This window comes from Chenopodium album, chromosome 23 (assembly GCF_948465745.1).
Source record: "Chenopodium album chromosome 23, dcCheAlbu1.1, whole genome shotgun sequence".
NCBI lineage: Eukaryota > Viridiplantae > Streptophyta > Magnoliopsida > Caryophyllales > Amaranthaceae > Chenopodium > Chenopodium album.
In genome coordinates this window covers 5,894,321-5,916,795 of record NC_137856.1, presented here as the reverse complement: position 1 = coordinate 5,916,795, position 22,475 = coordinate 5,894,321, and the positions used below count along the sequence as shown (strand labels likewise).

Genomic DNA, 22,475 nt, shown 5'->3' with positions numbered 1-22,475 from the left:
AGAATCTACAAGCTCACATGATGCTGTCCCTGGAGGTGATGTGTGTCCTGTATCTGATGTAGTGCAATACTCTGTAGTCGAAAAATGAAGGATACTATGGTGGTTGTTATATGGAAACACATAACTGGCAAGGTTGCAAGGGAACCATTATGTGGGCTGGGAGCTTGAGTTGTATGGATGGAACATTCATCCTCAGCCCCTAACTCGGTTACCCCTATGTCAGCCACACCGCGACAGTTGGTGCTGGTCTTGCAATGTTGCATGCTAAGAACTCTGCCAATACTGATACAGCCTTGCTGGTAATCTTTGGAGAATTTGTATTTAGCTAACTCAGGTTGTAACTCTGTAATACTTAAAATCATAGAGATATATATTAACCATAATTACAGAGAATAATATCAAAGATATGTCTTAAAATCTCTAATACGAAGTTATTATTATTGTTTTTCATAATCTCTCAAATATCGATCCAAAACAAACTGTTATTGAACCTGCAACATACATTATTTCATTACACAATTTTTTTTTTTTTTTTTTGCTAAGCATTAAACCAGAAGAGGCGGAGGTGGAGCAGGCGGAAGGTTACAGGATATAGCAGCATGATGGACGGTAAAGTCATAACCATTAGGACTGAAGGAAAGATAAGTGAAGCTGTAATTACTATTATAGGGTATGTAGCCTATACCGCCTTCATTCACATAGCATGTATTGTTTACGATTGTGAGTACTTTTGGATCTAATGGGCGATAAGGCACGAACCCAGTACAATTCAATCGGATATCAAAGAATACACAATCTTTACAAGTATTGATGAGTGATACTTTCCATCCTCTTGGTTGCTCATCTGTTCTTTCCTGCCTGAGTTTCACGTTCTTATAAAAGTTGCAGTCATCCCAATTGCTTATTCCTGTTTACAAGTATGTGCATGTTGTCAATTTTTCGTGTGGGCACATACATTGATACATAGCGCGAGTAATTTATAAATCGAGTTAAAGTGTTACAACTATCCTTCACTATTTGGATGTTGTAAAGTAATATATTACAATGTCGTGATAATGATTTTAAAAGGCTACGACTTTACAAGCGAGTCATTCAAAATTGGATCTTAGTGTAATAAAACTTTTTAAAATGATTCAAAAAATAAATTAGACCATCTGGTTTGAATGATTTACACTAATTTATTGAAAATGGTGTAGATCTTTTTGATGAAATGATTATCAGTTGATGGTTGTCTCTGAAAAATCTTTCCGGGTAATAAATAATACGAGTTTTCGAGACATGTGTGAAAGCTGAAAAAACTTGATGATTAAACCATTCTAATTTAAAAGGCTAATTTAAAATTGAAAAAAATAAGAAAAAATTTAGATGGCATAATTTTAAAACATTAATGTTTAATATTGAGAGCTAAAAATGAAATCAAAATAGGTAAAATGAAAAAAACGTTTATAATAAAAATTGATTATAGTGATGCGAATAAAAAATAACATACCTTGATGAACAAAAGAGATAAGCAAAAGTAGAAACAGAAAATTGAGTATGGAAGCCATTTCAGTGCTTGTGGTTGTAATGTTTTTGGACATAAAATTTTATGTCATGAAATTCAATACTTCGTATTTATAATCAAATACAAGTTATTAATCCAACAAAAATTTGAATAGTTTTTGTTTTGTTTTGTTTTGTTTTTGTTTTGTTTTTTTGAATAGTTTTTTCTTCTTAAATTTTGTCTTTTTATATTTTTCCGTTGTCCTGCATAACAAACTCTATGTTTTTCCTTCTTTGACTTTGCATGTAACCGACCCTTAATATCTTCTTCAATTAAATGGCAAGTTGGCAACTCATATAATGTGAGATATAACATCTTAAAATAATTGATACTCTTAACTCATATTGTGATATTGATATTGAAATGAGGCTATGTTCAATTCAAGTTACTTAAGAAAAATAGAAAATAGTTATTTATTTTAGAATTGATCGGACCAAATCAGACCGCATTAGATTAGATCAGATTTGGTCTTTTCATTTGTATACATTTGTTCTTACATATTTTTAATTCCGTAATAAAATTATATGAAGTAGACATTTCATCATTTGAAAATACACATTTATAGGAATATAATGACATTTCCTTTGATATTATTTTATTTTAACAATTTTTGTACAAATATGATCAAGCTTTCGTTAAATCCCAATTAGATCGAATCAAATCAAATTAGAAAAAGTGAGATACTCAAATTTGAATGACTAGATTAGGTTTAGTTTGGTTGATTCAGATTAAGTTTGGTTTATTTCAAATTTAAATCATTCTAAATCACTATATCAATACTACTTGGGGGGCGGGTGGAGGCCCGGCCCCCATGACCCAATTTCGTGGCCTATTATTTTAATTGCTGGCCCCTATAAATTATTAAATAAATAGTACTCTTGTTAGACATATAGTTGTACTCAACGCTTGCCGCAGTGGTTTAAATCCATTGTTTGAGGTTTTAGATTTAGATCTTAGGATCAAGCCCCTTAGTGACAAAGACTAGTACTTTTTTTTTGAAACCCCAATTACTGATGGAGTTCGACATTGTTGATTTGTTTCACTACTCAATCAGTAATTTTATTATTTTTTTCTCAATTTTTTATGATAATGTGTAAAATTCTTCTTTATAATGTTAATTGCTAAGGTTTAAGGATTAAATACTAGCATTAGTTACTCATTACTAAACTTTCTTAGATGATCCATTTAATTTTTTCCCCTTATTCACCTAAGCTACTTTGTTTGTTGTTTGCTATTTATAAATAAGATAATATATAATTAAGAATGATCTTATTAGATTCATCTCAATTTATTAATAATTCGTATATAATTTTTTTTGTAATGTTTACAAAGACTTAATTAGATATACTAATGGTTAATGAAATATATTATGAAGCTTGCCTTAATAAAACTAGGAATATATGCAAGAAGAATAGAGGAAGTGTTTGTATATCATCAAAATTGATATGTATGTTATTATTTTGATAATTGTGATATGTAGGATATCCCATAGAAAATTTTCTTTAGTAGAATGCATGGATTAAAAAAGATTTAATGATTTTTTTTCTTACAATTAAAGTATCAAACTATTTTCACATTAATTTTTTTTATTAAAGTGTTAGTCGGCCCCTATAGCTTTAAAATCCTGGCTTCGCCTCTGAATACAAGTCGAAATCTACATCGAGTTAACCAATAAAATAGGTGACATCCACTTCCATTCAAAAAAAAAAAAAAGTTGGCTTCTATTTACCAGTTAGATAATTAGTGTGAAATATCGATTGGAGAATCTTACTAAATTGAAAACAAATCAAAAGGATTGTTTTATGAATCAAATAATGATGCTTCAAAAGGTAAAACATCTTCAAATCCCATGTTTACATTATCTTTGGTTACAAAATAGGAATGAATTATATTATTCCCTATTACTACGTTACTTATACATTATTGTTACTTTTATGGACTTTGGAAAGTGTTTACTGGAGGGATTGAAGGGGAGGGATAAAATTTGTGGACACCATATTTTTCTATAGTTCTGTTAGATGGGCTGCTAAACAATTCCAATAGGCAATAGTTGTAACTAGGGACTTGCTTGTAATTTTAAATAGTTTCTAACATGACCATTAGAGCTAGAATACGTAATAAGGTTGGCCAACCTACAAGATAATTTGTTTGAAAAACTTGCCAAAAAGAAATTGATAAATTAAATTTGTAATTAAGATAAAAACAATCAAAATAATAATTCAAATAGTAAGCTAATAGCTAACCATTGTTGCTCGAAGTAGCTAAAAAGATAATTAGCTTAAAAACTTATGTGGCATGACAAGCTGATTTGACAATTAGCTTGCCATAGAGCGACTCTAATGGTTGTAGCTAAAGATTTGTTGGAGTTGCTTACAATATTAATTAAACCCTAGCTACTAGTTTGACCGTTGGAACTAGAAAATTCAATAAACTTAGTCAAGCAAATTAAGGCCCTGTTCTTTTCACCTTAAAAAAATAATATTAAGTAAAAATAATTTCAGTTTAGTAAAAATAAGTTCAGTTTAGTAAAATTAAGTTCAATTCAGTAAAAATAATTTCAGTTCAGTAAAAATAAGTTCAGTTCAGTGAAACTCAGTTTTCTTAAAGAAGAATTATAATAGAAAATCAGTAAAAATCATTTCAGTTCAGCAAAAATAATTTAAGTTTAGTAAAATTAATTTAAGTTCAGTAAAAATAATTTAAGTTCAGCAAATATAATTTTGTTTCAGTAAGAATAATTTCAGCTCAGCAAAAATAGGGTGAAGAGAACAGGGCCTAACTTGGTATGCTTGGAAAATCACTTGCAAAAATAAAAAAAAATTTTGAATTGAATAAATAAAATGAACTATAAAAAAGTTAATTAAAGAGGTATGGTTAATTTAAGTAGTAAGCTGATAGCTAGCTGTTAGAGTTACTTTAAGGTCAACATGACATTGGCCTATTTTGGTTATCAAATCTTCCCTCTATTTTAGTATAATTGTTTCAATTTGACTACTATTATATTTGTCAACGTAATACTTTAATCAATATATATATATAATAATTTCGAAACTATGCATCGAGACCTTTTTAACAATACCTACATTATTATATTTAATTTTATGTAGGATTGTTTTAGTCCCTCTAAAGTTTTTCCTTGAGAGAGTTTTCCTAGCCTTTATTGCTAGATTTTAATTTTTTTAATATTTTTTTTGAAGGTTTTCCTTCACTCTTCTCTCTTTTCTCTCCTCTTTTCCTCTTGGTCTCAATTGTGAATCTTTGTAAGGGATATATTCTCTAAATAATATCTTAACATAAAATAAACCTAAATTTATATATTATTCTCTTAATAATATCCACGGAAATATATCACACATATATTTTCCGATATCTCATATCTCTAACACTATTCTTATTAGTGGTAAGCCCTATAAGCTTTTTAATTGCTTTCGATAAAAGACCCCATCTTTAATATAATGGTTATTCCATTAGGATTAATTTATTTGTTTATTCGTCTGACGAGGATTGAAGATATAAAATTTCATAATCTCCGAAGAGCCAGCATGACATAAAGGTCTCGGGTTCAAATAATCTCATCTACTTTTCCTATCAAGTGGAGTATTTCACGCCACAGAGTCCAAGTTACATCCACACTTCAAGTCCAAAGGGCTCTCATATGAGGTGGCGTGATAGAGTATATAAATCGATCATGGATTTTAACCATCAACTTAAGCTTTTGGTTGAGTCATCTAACAGATAAATAAATACCAATAATTCACCAAATACTATTTTTAAAAATTTTCGTATAAAGAAAAAAAAAACTTAATATGATCCAATGAAAGATATAATGTATTTGGTTGTAACAACTTTTACCCTCAGATTGGAATGATCACAAAGGATTTCCCATACTAATTTTGCATAGAAAGCAGAATTAATTGTTTTAATTTTATATAAGCCAAAACCTCCTGTGTTTTTAGGCTGGAAATTATGGGCCTGTTCACATTTACTGAACTGAACTGAGCTGAGCTGAACTGATTGGAGCTGAACTGAACTGAGCTGAAATGAATATTTTATGAGAGAAGGAAATTAGGAGCTGAACTGAACTGAACTGATTGGAGCTGAACTGAACTGAAATTAAGTAAATGTGAACGTACCCATATCCCAAGAAAATAATGAACTGAAAACATTCTTTTAAATTTGATCTAGAAAAGAAACCACAAAACCTAATAGTTTAGTTGTGGACATATTATAAGAACGATGGAATAACCTCTAAGATGACTTTTGTACCAAAAGTCTTTATAATTATTCAAATTGGGAAGAAGCAAAAGGAAATTAATATCTAGGACATTAATTTTTGTATTGTAGGTTAGTGATGTATCACCTTAACTGATTATTAGATTATAGAATTGAGTTTTAATTAATTGATATATTTATGTCAATAAGTTGAAGTTAATGGAACAAATGTTGATCGCCCGTGCAGCGTCTGAATCTCCAAATTAGGCCAACCTTTCAAGTATAGGCAATAAGCATTATAAACCACTATAAGGGGATAATAAAGCGCAATGACAATAATAACTTGCACCATAGCACAAGCATCAATAATATAAGCAGCCTCTGTTGGAAATTAAAAGGCGAAAATGCTAAAATTTTCTAAAGAAAATAATGTTGTTTTCTTACTCAATCGATAACAATGGAAATTACCTCTATATATAGGCTTACAATAAAACTAACAAAATCGAAATGTCATAGCCACTAATTAACTCCTTGCTTCATAAAAGACTAAACCCACTAACAAAAATGAATAAACAAAACAATAAACCCTAAACTTAATTTAGAAAAGTTAGGAAACATATTCCACTACTTAAAAGCATATAATATAACAACCTCATATGGGACTTATTGTGCCATGGCATTGGAAAAACTATTAGCGCATGACAATAAGCTATAAATTAAATAAATTGTCAAGTAGTCTAAGGACTACTTTTAGACGTAATTGATGACAAAATGGCACGAATACAATACACTTCAAATTGATATCAAAGAATGAACAATTTTTACAACTATTGTGGTGCTAGTGTTCGTTGCATACTTGCGTGGTTTGCCCGTTACAATCAATATAAACAAGAAATTTTGTCAAAAACCACCCATTAAAAACACTTTTTTGTGAAAAAACACCCACAATAAAAAATGTTGTTTAACACCACCCAAACTAAAAAAAAATGTTTCTTTCAAAAAAAAAAAAAAATAAAAAAATAAAAAAAAATGCTGTAAAAAGCCACCCACTGTCGAAAACAGGTTGTTGACCATCCTCCCCCGACGTTGACCACACTCCTCACCCCAAGAAAACCTCTAAAATTCACCAGAAAAGTCTGGCCGCCCCTCCCCTCCCCCTCGAAAACCCCTAACATTCTCTCCCCCTCGAAAACCCCTAATATTCACTCCCGCTCCACCTCGAAAATCACTCCGACCATATTTTTCGGTGGTGGTCTGGGGTTTTTCATTGTTTTCAAGTAAATTTTAGCGATTTTCGAGAGGAGGGGGGAGGGGGGGAGGGCGGCCGGACGTTTTTCGGTGAGTTCTAGGGGTTTTTAAGGGGACAAGGCGGGTGGTCAACGTTAAGGGAGGGCGGTCAACGCCGGCAAATATGGTCAACAACCTATTTCTGGCAGTGGGTGGCTTTTTGCAACAACTTTTTTTAGTTTGGGTGGTTTTTTACAACATTTTTTATTATGGGTGGTTTTTCACAAAAATGTGTTTTAAGTGGGTGGTTTTTGACAAAATTTCCATATAAACATGTTTTTACAATAAAAACTTATAATCTCATATGTTATTTCAATACACAATTCATGTCCAAGATTGCTAGATGGAGCAGAAAACGCGCTTAGTCTAAAAACGTTCAATAATTATGCTCAATTTATTGGCTTGAATTGACATTATCACACACATATTTATCATCTCATTCTTCAAACAGTTAAACAATTTATAAGGAATCTTACATAAATATTGTACATATGAAATATAGATACGTAGTACAAAATTTCGCCGTGCGGCTGATTTGAGAGATGGTGATAGACCACTTTGTGTATAAGCTTTCCTTGGCTTAGAAGAAATGCAAAACCATATAAAAAAGAAACACCAACTAGTAGTACCTTCTCAAGTTTGGTACACAACATAATATGTTGCTGTCGATTTCTTCACTTTATTTGGTGTGTGTGACAACACAAGCCTTAAACTTTAAGGTAAATAATTACTTTGATTAACATGTTATAATGTCATTTTATAAATATTACGTACCAAACCTTAAAGTACTATATATATATATATATATATTAGGGTTCTTCATCTCTATTACATTACCATCTCCAATTGTTTTTTCTTATATTTTTCGGAATTTTATCAAAATATTCACTAAATTTAAGGAATGGCATGCCAAATAGCTACAGTTCAATCAATGATGTTAGCACTAGTAATGGTGGCCTTATACTTTGTCACCGTTACAGGTCAAGAAACCGGGCTTTCCCCACTGCCTGCCGCGGTTGCTGGAGATGGTGTTACGTTGCCAGTTTCTGGAACATTGATGGTCTCATCTGTGTTGATCTCTATGATTGCATTTTTGTTAAACTGAATGTATTTTTGTCATTGGATTATGGCTTTGTGTGTTTCTTTACGTGATTTTCCTATACGTTTCTATTATGGTCACTTTAGCCCAATATACATTATTCTTGGTTTCTATTGTATTGTATTAGCTTACTATGTATTTTACTAGTAATTTGTGGGCATTACATTGACATTTAGTGTTTTGTATATTAAATGTTGGTTTACATGAGTAATAAGGCTCCCTTGTAGTTGATTGGGAATGAATTGAATTTTGTGTTCAATGTAGTCCTTGGACTTTCTTGTTTGCTCCGTATAAAACCAATGCGTACTACAGCGTCTACAAGTATATAAGAGGAACATTTGCATTCATATCCTTCAATATGTATGATACGATATATGAGTGCTAAAGATAAAGAAAAAACACGTAGGTGGAGATACAATTCATGGAGGTTATCACGAACTTTTCGTGTAAATTCATCATAGTTATATATTGTTAAACAAAGTTGCTCAAGGTGTGTGTTCTATTAACTTGATTTTTATTTATCTGTCTTTATTTTATTTGAACTAATCTGAAGATATTAGAACTTTTATTAAAACTTATTTTTCCTAAATTTATCTGATCTTAATTTTTTTTTTTTTTTTTATGAGAAGAAAAAGGATTTCATTAATGAAAGATAGCCAAACGGCACTTACAAACAATTCCTAGGAAATCTAAAATTCCAATACAAGTACAAATCACCTTAGAACTAGTCACATCGCAGATTCGATCAACGATCGCCTTAATAAAAAACTTCATCTGAAGCAATACAATCTGTGAGTTAGCACTAATTCGGCTTGAAATCCACGGATGAGTAGTTGTTTGGGTGAAGAAACTCATATGGCCTTCTAGATACTTTCGGAGATGATGAAACCCTAAATCTTCAATTTTTAGCACACGGACAAACAAAAAAAGTAAGCCTAATTGAATAAACCTCATCATAAAGATGAGATCCATTATTGAGAGCAAGAATTTTTTTTTTTGGGGCTTACTGCCGGTAAAAACACCGGTGAAAGCCCCTACAAAAATTTACAATTGAGATCAGAAGAAAAGAGATGGAAGAGAAGAGAAATAAAGGAGAAGAGTGAAGAAAAACCTTCAAAAAAGCAGAAAAAATCTAGCAATGAAGGCTAGAAAAACCTTCCCAAGGGAAAAACCCTAGAGGGAACCAAAAAATCCTCCAGAGGAGAAAACCTAGAGGGAACCAGCTTAATGTGATATTATCTGATCTTAACTTATTTTCCTTGAGATAGATGAAAAAAATATAACTTGCCCTTAATAAATAATGTTTTTTTTTTTTTTATTTTATTTTATTTTTTATTTTTTTTTTCAAACGTATGAAAAAATAGATAGAAAAAAGAAAAAAGAGTAGTTACAATAAATTGGGCCTTTGGTCACAAGGCTACCTCAGCATTGCAAGAGGTATGGGGACTCCAAGATAATTGGGCCCAATGTAATTACGAAATTGGGTTCGATCCATATATATATAATATAAACTTATTTTGCTAAGATGGGTGGAAATAAGGTGTGAGCGAACATGAACTAGATTTTTCTAACTAGCTTGTATCATGATACAAGCCACTAAAGTAATCTAGAGAGACATTGGAAACAAAAAGAAAATATGAGTTATAAAGATTCTAGAACATTATGATTACAAGAATGATGAAGAAAGTTCTAGAATTTTCTAGTTAATCCTTCCAAGCTCCATCTTCAACTATAAATATTCATGGGCATTCAATCAAAGACACATACACAAGAAATCATATCTATACACAAGGTTTCTTACCTTTTAACTCTCCATGTATATTGTCCACACTTTCTACCTTCCTATTGTATTGTGTGTCCATTTCTTTTTTACTACAGAGTATTTATCTTGCTTTGCTACTTTATTCTCTCAATCTTTGCCTCTTTAATTTGTTTCCATTGTACACACCAAGCCAACATTAGGTTATATAAGCAATAACCTAATTAATTTTTCAAAGCTAAACCTAATTGTTAAAAGCCACCATGGCCAACCTTCTTATTAGGCTCATAACCCTTCATGATCTTATGCCCATAAGTGTAGAGATAAGTATTTCTTGCGTGCCTTGATTATTGTGATTATTAAAACGCAAATATTATTGATCATTAGAATCAATCATTGGAATTATACTTCAATCAATATCATTAATTTCTCCATTAAGGCTTTGCTTTATCTACAATATATTTGCATGCAATTATTTTTATTGAACTAAAATTAATTTTATTGAACTTAAATTATTTTTAATGATTTTTTTAAGATTCTTTAGCAATACGTAGTGAATTGAGTGAATGGAAGATTTATGAGAACCTCTCCAATTTTCACTCTTTATAATGATATTATCAGGCTTATCTACACTTTTAAATTCTATTCTTGTTTTCATGTTAAATTATTCAGTTAGGCGGTAACAATGGAATGTGGGTTACCTTCCTTACTAGAAAATTTAATGGACATACAGATATAATCATATTCCCCTAACTTCTAAGATAAAATACTAATTTTCTATTATATTTATTCTTAAAAGTTGTATAATCTAATAAATTAAAATTCAATTATACTAAATAATTGAATTTATTATTTATGATGTGAACTTATTTTTGCTAAATATTTTTTTTAGAATAGTTGCAAAATATTATTTTAATAAGTTGAAAAGATCGAAAGCTTAATTATAGCTCTATAATAATCTCAATTACATCGACGTAATGATAATGGCTCTATTAATTATTATTTAACTGTTATTTCAATTACAATTTAATAACAATGTCTCAATGCTGCAAAGAAACCCTAAGCACATTGCCTCAAATTTTTGAGGGACATGTATACAAAATCCAATCTTAAATTAAAAAAATAATAATAATTTTGTTTGACTAGTTTCTCACGCATAACTAAGCAGCTCTCTATTGATTATCTTTTGATATCTCACTTATTAGACCTGTTCTCATTGACTGAACTCAGCTGAACTGAACTGAACTCAGCTGAACTAAACTGAACTGAACTGAACTGAAATGAACTGAACTCAGCTGAACTGAAGTGAACTGAATTTCAACGTAAGAGAACAGACCCTTAGTAATTCACATCGGAAAAAGAGAAGAGATATTATAAAATAGAAGAGTTATTTTTATTATCACCAATTGGTTTTAGTATGGAACCTTATTAGGCCTTGTTTGTAGATCGAATTCTCCTCTTTCTTATTTGTGTATATGTGCACAACTTTAGATTACAGTATTTAACTAGTTGCATATAGATATTTCTAATGTATCTTACTTCAATTTGGAAAAATGCTTAAACAATCAGCATGGAAAATTACAACAAAAAAAAACAAAAAAAAAAGCCTAAAAGTGTACAATAAAGTTAATTAGCAATCTGATGAGAAAGAAGGAATGAAGAGAGAGAAAAAGTGTAGAGAGTTTTTAGAGAGAGAGAGAGATTATACCTGATTCATGAAAATGTGCTTGGGTATACATAGGAAAATAACCAAGCTGGTGCTACCTATCAGCATAGGTGGCGAACCGACCTTGTAGATGGTAGGTGCATACGTGGTTCGAAATAGCTTTACACGTGGTCGAGAGAAGGGTCGTTATGGTTGCTTAGCCGATATGCTAATCAACAGATAATTTAACAAATGTAGCTTACCAACTAATTGATAACGGTGTTGATGATATCGGTTCTATCCCGTACAGTAACCATTAAATTGAAATATTTCAAAAAGTTTTCGCCATTATTTTCTATCATTTGTTTCTTCAATTACTTTCTTTTTACATCTCATGTGATGATTGACTTACTTTCCTCTTCCATTATTATTATCTCTTTTTCCCATTAAATTATTGTCTCTCAACCTCTACAATTTACTTTCTCCGTTCTTTTTTACTTGACCCGCTTTGACTTTTACACTATTCATCACCCCTCCTTTGACCGCTTTTGTGAATAATATGCAAGAAAAAACATATTCGTGTAAGATCTTTTTGAATTCGTCTCAGTAAGTACTATCATAATATGTAAATTTTACAACTATTACTTATGGAGAATTAAAGTTATTAATCATTAAAGTTTTGCATTGGCAAGCGTGATAAAAGAAACAGGTCAAGTAAAAAAAAAACAGAAGAAATAACTATTTAAGTGTTGTACATCAAAAACAAGAAAATCAATTTGGCATATCCTAAAATCCAATCTAAAATTATTTTTTGAATCAAGTATTTATAATCATTTTGCGAGGTTTGGTATTAAAAGTTACTTATATATCCTGAAATCTTGTAGAATAAAGGTATTCAAATGATTTTTTTTTTAAATTTATTTATCACAATTTAGTATTTAACTATACCACAATTTTTTTTTTTGAAGGAATCCGTTTAATAAAATGGTGGAGGTTAAGAAATGCTTAAATGAAAAAAATAAATAGAAGGTAAGGCTAATTTAGTCACGCATGACGGAAAATTGTATAAGTTTAAATAATGTTTAAACAATAATATAAAATAATAAAGATTCCACTTTTTCCATAGAACCTTAGTTCATTTGTGTCATTTATGGCTTTATGCTAATATGTGCACTCAATTACATAGTTTGTGTTGTAAACCACACCCTTAAAAGATGGTGCTATTAAATGCATCATTATCATAGTTGTGTTGTTGCGGCCAATTTGTTTTTTTTTTTAAAAAAAAAGAAGAAAAGATTGAACAAATGACCAAAACCCATATCATATGTTTGGTTGTCAAAAATATGATTTTTAAACCCATACCTCAAATCCATGAGGTATGGGGTTTGGAAACCTTGGGGAGAGGTGGGTTTCAAATACATGAAATTAAGGGGATGATATTTCATTCCAGAATTGAACCAAATACATAGTATTAAGTATCAAGTTCCAACCCGATACCACCTTAACCTTATTCTTGATTCCAAACTTATACCACTCTGCGAACCAAATTCCCCCTTAGATTTTGGCGAAGATGTGAACACAATAATGAGAAGATGTAAACACGATAAAAAAGGAAAATGCCAAATGGGGTCCTCGTTTCATGAATTAGCCCACCTAAGCCATTACACATTCAAACCTAACCAATACTCAATCTCAGCAGCTGGTCTTACGCGGTTCAACGACCGTTTCTTAATTAGCCGTTTAAGTAACGCTTTTGTCATTACATCTTACATGTGGCCCATTTTACAACGTGCTATCCCATCATTACTAATACACGCCGGCACGCCGCCCAATTTTACCTCAACTTTAATCCTAATTTTTTATTTTCTTCCGGAACATTTCTAGTACGAGTAATTTTTTTATATACTACCTCCGTTACATATTATTTGCAATGATTGGACATTTTTCCTCTCTACTTTATGTCAAATCGTTGCAAAAAATATTTAACGGAGGTAGTATATATATATATATATTTTCATGACATTTTCCAGTACATTTCTATCTTTATTTTTTTATTCTTTGATGACAGTTTTCCAGAACATAATTGACTGTCACACCCCATGTTAGTTCACAACAGACTAAATCATAAGCTAACCAATTATTATTTCCTGATACTCTAAATCTTCCTTTCCTTTCTCCACTACGTGTCACTATCTCACTGGCTTGTCAGTCTGTCAGTAAAGGACCCCACACACTCCTATTTCCCCTATAAATACTCTTCAACGTTCTTATTATTTCTTCATCTTTCAAGTCTCAAACTCTAAAACACAACAAGTAGAAGTAAACAATATTTTCTTTCTTTCACACACTTTTACTTGTTCATTTACACATATTCTCTCAAATCAAATGGCCAAGGCAATGAACTCATCAACCTTCTTTGTTGCAATCATCTTTGCCATCGTTGCGTCGATTAATGCTCAAGAGATGGCACCAGCACCGGCCCCCGATGCCGCTACCGGAGCAGGATTCTCTCTTTCTACTTCTACTGCCGTTGTTGGAGTGTCTCTACTCTTCTCAGTTTTCTCTTTGATCTTCAAGCATTAAGAGATGTAATTTAATATTTTTTTTTTTTGGAGTGTACATTATTTATACTTCGTATTTAATTTTAATTGGTACGATTATTGTATTTGTACCACATTTGTTATTCGTTGGTATCAATTCTGAATAAAATCATTCTTTGGTTTGTTTCATAACTTTTGTCAAGTGTTTCATTTGATCATTTATATTTGGAGAATCGCTTCGCATCAATTAATTTTTAAAACTAAAAATTTGTCCAAAAAAATAATTACTCAATTTTCATTTCTTCATCCTTATTATATTTGGAAAATTAATAAAATTAAAAATTAAACATTAACGCCGTCTGTGGGGATCGAACCCACGACCACGTGGTTAAAAGCCACGCGCTCTACCACTGAGCTAAGAAGGCTCTTGTTCACTTATTTTCACCTGAAAATAATTATAGTAATATAAGTTAAAGTTATATTCATCAAAGTTAATTTATGTATTGTTATTTTGTGGTAACCTTTAAATAATTCTAGCAAAGTTAAGGTTTTTTCATGTAACGGATAGATAAACTATGGAGTAAGGTGAACAATTGACAATTGAGTAGTCGAGTATATTGTACAACTGTACAAGTATATACCAATACATTTATAGCAATATATGACATTTGACCTAATAATACGGAAAAATAGCTAGCATATCCAAGTAAGGGTAGCTAGGGCTAAACACGGTCTAATATTGTCATAAATGAATTTCGTACGTTTAAACTCGTTTTCAAAAGGTACTTAAAAGTCTTGATACTTTTATATAAACTCGTTCAGATTCTAATTAGGAAATTCCATTTGTAATTGTTTCGAATTTGAAATACAAACGTTTATGTTTACCGCTAGATTCAATTCGAACAAAAGCTAGATTAAGGATTCAAAGTTTGTTCAAGGTCCAATTCAAGCTAGCTTGAAAAAATAGGAGAGGGAAAAAATGGGATTCAATAATAGGAATCTAGTTGTTACATTAACAAATAAATTTATTAGGTGGTTTTAGATAATTTTCTTCGTTATTAAATGTGTTTGGTTTTTTAATTGAAAAAGCATAAAAGATGGTTGTTGGCAGAAATATTTAAAAATTCTAAATAATCTGTCATAAATGCAATGATCTTCGACTAGGATTCCATGTACCTACTAATGATATTCTGGCAAAACTTATGGCATTTAACTGTCAGATTGACAAATGCAAATAATAATGTTTGATGCTCATGTTTTCTAAGGATGAAATATATTTGGTGGCCGAGAATCAAATCTATGGCCGAATTATACCCATAATTGCAAGTAGATTAATTATTGTAAGTAGATTAATTGAACGTGTCGTGTTTGATGACATGTTATAACAAATTTATTAGTGGGTGAAACGATTATGAAGGGAGAGAAGGCGACCTATATTTTAACAATTAAAAGATTCTAATTTATACCGTATATACTACGTATTTAGATGGAAGTTGTGTTACTAGGCATGACGGTTTTATTTACAATTTGAGAATTGGAAGAAAAATCATCTATTTTCCATATTCAACAGATAATTTAATGTTATCCTATAATCAATTCCAAATGTTTGGATCCTTGGATTTGAATTTTTACCGAACACTCGTTCTTACTCTCCGTGTTCCCTCTTCCTCTACCTATAAAATGACCCATGAATTACAAGCCTGTTCACATTTACTTAATTTCAGTTCAGTTCAGTTCAGTTTAGCTCCAATCAATTTAGTTCAGTTCATCTCTTAATTTTCTTCTTTCATAAAATATTCATTTTAGCTCAGTTCAGTTCAACTTCAATCAGTTCAGTTCAGCTCCAATCAGTTCAGTTCAGTAAATGTGAATAAACTCTAAGTATCATTTTTAATACGTAGTACTCTCCATTTCTTATAAAATACTTTGTAAAATAAATTAGCTAACATATAAGCCAAATAAAAATAATGATCATTAATTTTATTCAAATTTACTACTTCGTATGATATGCTTCCTCCATTTTTTAGTATTTGCAACACTTTCCTAAAATGAAACTGTTACAATACTTACAAGTTACAACACACCATAAATGGAAAGTTAATTTAGAGAAAAACTATACTATTTCTTTTATTTAAAGCACATAATCCACTAAATTACACTACTAACAACCACTCATCCTATTTTAAAGTGTATTATATCATGTGAACTTCACATTTCTTAAATATCGTGAAAAAAAGTGTGTGTTGCAACTATTACAAAACAGATGAAGTAAAATTTTTAAGAAAAACAATATGACACTTATTTTAATCAGAATTTTATAAATTTGATATACTCCAATCTTAAAATAAAATTTGTATACTATCCTTATACCGATTTTTGTTAAATGATCGAGGTAGTACACAAGATTTAAAACAGAAAACTTGTTAGGCATCATTTTTAGTTTTCAGTTTCTTGTTTTTTTTAAAACTAAAAATAAAAAACGGGAAACAAGAAAAAAAATATTTCTACTTTTTTGTTGTCAGTTTTCAAAATTATCATGATTTTAATAAGTCTAAATAAATTTTGATTCATTATGTGACATATATCAATGGCGGATATAGAATATTTAAGGTGGAGGGGCACTAAATATAAAAAATAAATAAAATGCTTGTATAAAGACTTGTACCCAAGACTTTTAACACAAATTCAATGCATTACCACTATGACAAAGCTAATTTAATGCTATTTATTGCATTAAAATTGTATTTAATCTATAAATTTACACCTATAACTTAATAAAATTAAAATAATGGTGGGGCCGGTGCCACTCAGGCCCCTTAATAGCTCTGACATATATAATATATTTTTAAAAAACAAAAAACCAAAAAACAGAAACCCACAGCGATGCCGATCGAATCCAAGTGTAACAAAAGCCAATATTCCCTTCGTACTCTTAATAATACTTAATTAGCCATTATTATATTCTATTTTTACGTATTTAAACTAATGTATTGCGTATCCATACTCGATTTTGTACTTGTCTTTGTGTAAAAGTCTCATTTACCTATGATCGACGGAGTTTAAAAAAAAAAAAAATAATAATAAAAATAAAAAAATGTGGATGAAGAAAACTAGAAAAGCAGTACTATAAATTTCTAAGCTAGTCCACCAAACTAAGGAATAAAAGCAATAACGACTAACCCAAGCAAGCCAATTAGAATAGCGCGTATGTATCGCTTTAAGTTAACGACTATGTCGACTACATAGACGTTAAAAGGCGTGTAGTAATTTTACACTTGTTGAACATGCCATGCTTATATCGCATTTTCCGGCGCACCAACCCAACCCAACCCATAACATAATTTGCCAGTTTATAATTAACTGTCTTATACTGTACAATACAAATACATGTGCTTTCTTTTTCCACCAACTCTTTCGCCAACACATTTCTTACACCCTAAATATCTTCCACCCTTTTACAACGTTATGCCGTTGTCTTTTGACCCCACTTAACTCCTATAAATACCCCTTCATATTTTCATAACTCATTCATCAACTCAAACTCAACTAAAACATAAACCATCTCTTATTATAACTTCTTTATAACATTCTCATTCTTTTTAGCATCATTTGAAATGGCAAGCTTTAACTCATCAACCTTCTTTGTTGCAATCATCTTCGCCATCGTTGCCGCCGTTAATGCTCAAGAGATGGCACCAGCACCGGCACCGGATGCCGCTACCGGAGCAGGGTTCTCTCTTTCTACTTCTACTGCCGTTGTTGGGGTTTCTCTTCTTTTCTCCGTATTTTCTCTAGTCTTCAAGCACTAGAGTAAATTTATTTAGCCCATTTTTTGTTTTGATTATTTATGTAAAGGCTTCGGTTGGTACATGTTATTACCAATATTTATGGAGTAGTATTTGTTCGGATTTATTGTAACTTTTTTTACAGATTATTTGTACCACATTTGTTATTCGTTACCATTTAATTATGAATAAGTATGAGTTCATCCTCTTCTATTGGGGATTGATTTTACTAAATATTGACATTTGGTGTAATTATTATTCAAAGTTTACGACTTCATAATTAAAAGTAATCAATTAGAAACTATGCTTCATATGGATGTTAGCGAATTTAGTCGGTCAATCAAACTGACTTTGATACATAAAACGACTCAAAGTTAAAATTTATAGGAGTATAACATTATTGTTTGCCTAAATTTGTAGATATTATCTTCAATTAAGTGTCGAAAAAAAAAAAATCAACAATACTCTTATCAAATACAACCAAATATTGAAGATTTGTACGATAATTTCACCTAATAAATGTTACATAATTAGAGTAGTATGTTGTATAAGCTTATTAGAAATTTAGAAGTACTAATAATCAACTTTGACAGGAGCTCTTTTCCTTAGGTGGCTACTCTGTCTCTATGTATACAAAGGCGATTCTGAACATATGCAGGGTGATTAATCGTACAAGCTCCCTAAATAAAACTATTATACAAGAGGCCTAGTTTTGAAATTTACTTATACAAAGTAAAGAGAAAACTAATTAATCAATAATCTGCTCTTCAATTTACCATAAAATTTATAATTTTCTTAAAAAAATAATTTTAGGGCTCATTTTAATAAAATTAGATATGACCACTTTTAGTGTTAGCATTTGTAGAACCGCCTCTATATATATGTATATAATCTTGTTATGTTGAAGGTTGTACGTATGGTTTTCCAGAGATTATGGTTTATGGTAACAAATTAACAATTTAACTAGCTAGCCAAACTTATTTAGCATGTCCTCCCATTTATTATCCTCTCAAATCTCATACAAACGCAATTCAACATGATATACAGAATATATGTTAAGACAAAATATATATACAAACCAATACACGGTAAGAATTTATTTATAGGTCAGTGGTAATCGGGCCATTTTCGAGTAAGCATTGTTGGAGTATATATTGAGTTCTGGTTGGGTCAAATAATTTTAAGTTTCATTATGCCAATATTGCAATAATATAATCATTGTTAGAAATATTGAATTTCATCTCCAAGGGTAAGGTTTACTGTTTATGCCAAATTTCAACTAAAGGCGACCTAAGGCTAAGACGTTCGACGTCTAGCATATAATATATGAAAAACAATTTAAAGTAAGTGAATGCAAATAAAAAACAAGGTATTTTGATGATGCAGCAAAAACAAAATGTGGGAAAAATTGCGGGTGGGAGCAAGACAACCGATTTACTATGAATAACTTTGAGTACAATGAAAGTGAAAGCTTAATTTAAAAATGAGAGTAAGATTCGTATGAGCAGTGTTTCTACTGAGTACAATCACTGTCCTGTTTATAATATCAGCTAAACAGATTAAACCCTAGCCAAAAAGAGCCGTTGGAAGCTTACGTCCACTTACCTAAGATATAGGTAATCAGTTGTTTGACGCGGTCTTGGATTTATCTTATAGTCTTGGGCTTATCTAGCGGAGTATCGAATTGTTTAAATAGAATACCTTGCTAAAAGATAGCAACAATGACAACGTGGATCTTTATCACTTCCTGAATCTTCACTAAACCAGTTAAGGGGTCATCAGTCGTCTTCCAACGTCGCACGACGGATTGGACGTCATGACGTGCCTTAATTATGACCATAACAATTCGCCCTTGATTGTTAACTTGAACGTGGGTAACTCAAGGGTTCAATCTCAACTCCCAATTGCCCCCACTATCATTTTGAGTAAACTGCATTAACTTCTCACTTAATTGCTGCATAAATAAACACGCCTCTTCCTTTTTTACTTCTACACTCTTCCTAAATTTTCGTTTTCTCTCTCCAAAAATCCCCAATTCGATTTTACTTTCTTCTGGCGCACTCTAAGCCTAGCTTGCTAATTTCGGCCAACTTTGACAAAAAATTCTCGTATTTTACCTCAATTTCTTTTCAATTTTTAGTTAGCTTATGTTTAACAATTTGAATTCGCCTCAAAGAACTAGGTTTTCGTTTAGGGTTTTGGAAAGAGGGGAAAGTAAGGTTGTTAGAGATATACGTAAGAGAACGACAATCCACCAAGTGACTTTGTGGAAGAAGAGGTGGCTTCCTTTGTTGCCTTGGCTATCTGGGATGCCCAAAAGCGCGGTGGTGCACGTACCTTCTGAGAAAGAAAGACCGGAGGATTGTCCGTCGGGGCATATGGTGTTGTACGAGTATCCTTTTAGGCTGGGATACACTTATCAATTTAGCCCTTTGTCATGATCTTTGATGGAAATCTTGGATCTAAGTCCTAGGCAAGTGATGCCTCAATTTTGAAGGATAGCCCACGTTATTGAGAAGGAGACTAAGGACTGGGAAGCACCTTTTGACCTGTCTGACTTAGCTCATGCATATAAATTAAGTTACAAATTACCAAAAATATAGATGTAACTTGGTGTTGATCGAAAAGAGGGCATCCTACTCTGGTCAGGAAAGTGAACAACCGTGGCTGGAAATCGCGCTACCTGTTTGTTGACCGGGAGTCTCATGGTGAAGAAGTTAGCTGGATTCGTTGCGATTGGCGTGACGGAGGTATTTTCCATATCAATTGTCGCTTCTTTGTTTCAGTTCTTTGACGCGTGTTCTTATGGCTTCTTTTTATGCAGAGATCGACATTGCTGTTGTGACTCTCGCGAAGAAGAGTTTGTGCAAGGTGGAAGCTATTCTGAGCATTGCTAAGGAGGATCGAACCTAAGTGCGTCCTATCGTAGTTGAGGAAGTTGAAGAAGAAGGGGGTAGCGGCCAAGAAATGACTTCTGGTAAATTAACCTTGCTTCTGACATTTTATCTTTGTTATGCTCACTGTTTAATGATGAACATGATGTCTATTGCTCTTCAAAAACACAATCTGGGAGGACAGGTGAGATGGTGAAACGTGCAGCAAAGAAGAAGAAACAGGCTGCTTCTGATGAAGAGGATGTTAAGGTGTTAGATGTCAAGCCTCTTCAGATGCGCAACTCTTCTCATGCTAGAAAGATTCCGCCCAAAGCTCCCAATGAGCCCTGACTACATGCTAAGGGTGCTTGTTGACTTCCTCTCTGGCGCATCTATGTCGTCTTCTCTCTGGCCTTCTACCGAAGATTATTTTTCCTGGTGTTGAGAAGCGTTTGGAGAAGATGGCACCTACTAATATTGTCAGCGAAGCGGTGTCGCTCCAACTTAGTGTAACTTCCTTTGCTCTATCCTTCTTTTTCTTGAATTGTCGCACGACCCTTAGCTTAAATGTCTCTGTTTTGCAGGCTTTACAAGACTTGTTGCTTGTGTGCGCTAACTTTATTTCTGGAGAGAGAGATGAAGGGACTTCGTGCAACTATGGGCACTATCGGAGGTCCTCTCAAAACTGCTGAGAGGGAGACGACCAATTTGAAGAAGGCTGTGGAAGAGGAGAGCAAACCAGTTTCGGATTTGAACGCTTCCTTTGAGGAAAAGGGGAAGCGAGTCTCAAGGCTCTTTGAAGGAAAAGGAAAAGCAAACTTCTGAGTTGCAGGCATCTATAACTAAGTTTGTGAAGATGCGGAGAACTCCAGGTGCCTCGACCAGCTGACTGCTCGCGCCAAATTGTTGAGGCGTTTTCTTGTTGGTCGCTTAACCACTGAAAATGCTCAGAGGGAGTTGGACGTTTTTCTGACGTCTCTTGGCACTGAAGCTGATCTGGCCTCTGACATCGAGGCTCCTGGGGAGGATGCCCACTCCACTGCGGGTTCATTGGAGAAAGTGGACGATGTAACTTCTGGTGCTTTAAAAAAAAAAAAACTCTTTTACCTTGTTAGATGATGATTGAGGGAGTACACAAGATTAAAATATTAAATAAACCTAGGAGTAAGAAAAACCGTCCTTAAAAAATCTAAATTAGTCTACTTAGGGCTTGTTTGGTAAATGGCATTTCACTGGCTTTTGTCTTTTTCACTTGGTCAAACATCTAAAATTTGTGTTTGGTAAGCCAAAATGAAAAAGTTACCTAAGTTACTAATAACATCCAACAACCAATTTTACCAAACATGTTTTTAGATTAATAAAAAGTCAAACAGCCAACAAAAAAACCAATACAAACTGCCAGTCAAACCAGCCAATCAACCAGCCGACAGCCAAAAGCCAAAAGCCAATTGCCAAACAAGGCCTAAAATGAGAAATGAAAGCAATAACGACTAAGGACTAACCCAAGCATTGCATCAATTAGAATATTGCGTGTGTAAGGCTTTAAGTTAACGACTATGTCGATATAGTCGACATGGACGTTAAAAGGCGTGGTGTAGTGATTTTACACTTGTTAAACATGTCATGCTTCTTTCACATTTATCGGCGCACCAACCCATAAAATAATTGGCCAGTCTATCATTAAGTGTCTTGTATGTTAGGCCCGTATTATAATACGACCCATTGCATTTAG

At 32.2% G+C, this 22,475-nt stretch overlaps 1 long non-coding RNA gene and 1 other non-coding gene across 2 annotated transcripts; one reads left to right on the top strand and one right to left on the bottom strand.

Annotated features, from left to right (window-relative positions):
• Positions 1 to 14,438: 14,438 nt before the first annotated feature.
• On the bottom strand, positions 14,439 to 14,510 carry TRNAK-UUU (transfer RNA lysine (anticodon UUU)). The gene has a single exon. It is a non-coding gene; the product is annotated as a tRNA-Lys (tRNA).
• A 6,444-nt stretch (positions 14,511 to 20,954) lies between these two features.
• On the top strand, positions 20,955 to 21,988 carry LOC145609354 (uncharacterized). Its single transcript, XR_014106012.1, has 2 exons — positions 20,955 to 21,252; positions 21,328 to 21,988. It is a non-coding gene; the product is annotated as an uncharacterized LOC145609354 (long non-coding RNA).
• The last annotated feature ends 487 nt before the right edge of the window (positions 21,989 to 22,475 follow it).